The following is a 2754-nucleotide window of genomic DNA, read 5'->3' as shown; positions in this document are numbered from 1 at the left end:
ATTTTCCATTGAAGATTCTAAACGTTGGTCAGCCACATTGTCGACGTCGTTGTCACTTGGGTCTAGTTCTGGTATATCATACATGTTCCTATGATCCATCTTCTGCACAACTTTCCACCCGCTCCCGGCTTTAGGGTCATCTAGATACACAATTTGGGACGCCATGTTTGCCAAAATGTCCGGGTCGTCATCATACCAAGTTCTGTTAATGTTCACAGACAGTACTCCATGGTCGATTTTAACACTTTCCGCCCTATTTGGGTTGGTATCGAACCATCGACACTTAAACATGATGACTTGGTATCGATCTTTGTAAAGCAATTGCACGACAGTTGTCAGTTTGCCATAGAAATCAATGTCCGTACTTTTGCCTCCACCTGGGACATGGACACCGCTGTTTTGCGTACACAACTTGTCATCTCGTGCGGCCCCAAAAAATTTGACGCCGTTAACATTACAACCCGAGAACAATTCAGCGCGAATTGGGCCGAACGCCAAGTTATATAACTCATCACTGTAAGTGGGGGAATTCGATGATTTCAATTTATTCACCTAATAGTATACAAAACCATTGACATGTTAGTCTGACAAAATTAAGTACTACAATTTATATTTGTCAATTACAAAACACTTATAACTTATAGAATCCAAAAACCATTGTGGAAATAATTCACGGTGTTTCCGGGCAACCAAATGTGATGGATGTTCTCGCTTCATCATCTGTTCATGCTCATCTAAGTAGGCCATTATCTCATCACAATTGTTCAGTACGAACCAATGCGCTACTTCCATGTCATTTGTAGAAAACGACTCTCCTCGTCCAGGATCTCCAAAGGGCCGTGCGCTTTGGGAAAAAACAGAAAGTTGTTCATTTCTCATACCTCCGTCGTTATTACGCTGAGGCCGATTGAAAGCCGTCTCCACATCTTTTAAATACATTCCACAGAAAGTAAGCGACTCATATTGAACCCAAGCCTCTATAATTGATCCTTCGGGCTTTGCCCTGTTGCGTACACTTTTTTTTCAGCTCTCCGAGAAGCCTGCCAAAATAAAACGATATGATACAAATTAGCAAAGTGTCGATAATGATGCATACACAAATGATAAAGATTATATACCTTTCTATTGGATACATCCAGCGATAGTTGACAGGACCAGCAAGCAATGCCTCTTCTGGCAAGTGAACCATCACGTGCATCATACTTGTAAAGAAAGCTGGAGGAAATATCATCTCAAACTTGCATAGGACTTGGACAATGTCATGGCGCAACTGAAACATGTCTGTCCTTCGCAATGTTTTTGTCGTCAGTTGGGAAAAAAATCTGGATAACAACATGATTGGCTTCACCACATCTTCCGGCAATAGGTGTCGAATACCCACAGGAAGTAGGCGTTGCATAAACACATGGCAGTCATGACTCTTAAGTCCAGTAAATTTACCCCCATCGACATTCACGCAACGTGCGATATTAGAAGCATACCCATCGGGAAATTTGACGGACGATACAAACTTTAGAAACTCTTTTTTGTCATTCGGTTTCATAGAAAAGAATGCAAGATCCCTTCTAGCTTTATCACTGTCCCTATTCATCCATAAACCCCTTCGTATGCCCATTCTTTCCAAATCAAGACGAGCTTTGATCGTGTCCTTCGTCTTCCCCTCGATATCTAGAATCGTGCCCACCAATGTGTTGAATACATTTTTCTCAACATGCATCACATCTAGATTGTGCCTCAATTTCAGTTTCGACCAATATGGGAGCTCAAAAAACATAGGCTTGTGCGTCCAGTTCAAATGTGTAGAAGGTTTGGTCCGACTAACTGTTTTCCCGAACGGAGCAAAATCCAAACGGTTCAGCTGTTCCAAGATCTCATCACCGGACCATTCTCTAGGTCTGCGGCGACGCTCTGTGTTCCCGTCGAACTCTTTATCTTTTTCCCGCCATTCGTGGTCCCATGGCAACCATCTCCGATGACCAAGGTAACAAACTTTTTCTGCGTGCCAACCAGAAGTTACATCTTCCTTGCATACAGGACATGCCATATAACCCTTTGTGCTCCACCCCGAAACCATTGCATATGCTGGGAAATCATTCACAGTCCACATAACTGCTGCCCGCAAAGTGAACATCCTCCCCGTTGATTTATCGTACGTGCGAACACCGTTTGTCCATAAATCCTTCAGCTCATCAACCAGCGGCCTTAAGTACACATCAATTGACCTGCCCGGATCCTCAGTTATCAAAACAGTCATCATCATGTATTCTTTTTTCATGCATTTCCAAAGCGGCAAATTATATGGGAATGCGAAAATCGGCCAAGTGCTGTGGTGTTGGTTTAGAACCCCATACGGATTGAATCCGTCGGTGGCAAGTCCCAATCTAACATTTCGGGGATCAGCAGCAAACTCGGGGAACGTTCGATCGAACTCTTTCCATGCCTCCCCATCTGCAGGATGCCGCATCACATCATCGTCTACCCGTTTTTCCTTATGCCATCTCATGTCTGTGGCAGTATGCGTCGACATATACAATCGCTGCAACCTAGGTTTAAGGGGCAGATAACGCATGACTTTTTGTGGTATCTTAGTCGTTCTATTATGGGATGTCATTTTGAACCTCGACTCATTGCATATAGGGCATGTATCCAACGTTTCATGCTCTTTGTAGAATAACATGCAATTGTTTTTGCAAGCGTGGATTTTTTCATAACCCAATCCAAGACCATGCAACACCTTTTGTGCATGTTTATGGT

The sequence above is a fragment of the Prunus dulcis genome, chromosome 4 (genome assembly GCF_902201215.1).
Source record: "Prunus dulcis chromosome 4, ALMONDv2, whole genome shotgun sequence".
Lineage (NCBI taxonomy): Eukaryota > Viridiplantae > Streptophyta > Magnoliopsida > Rosales > Rosaceae > Prunus > Prunus dulcis.
This window is presented reverse-complemented; position numbering follows the sequence as displayed.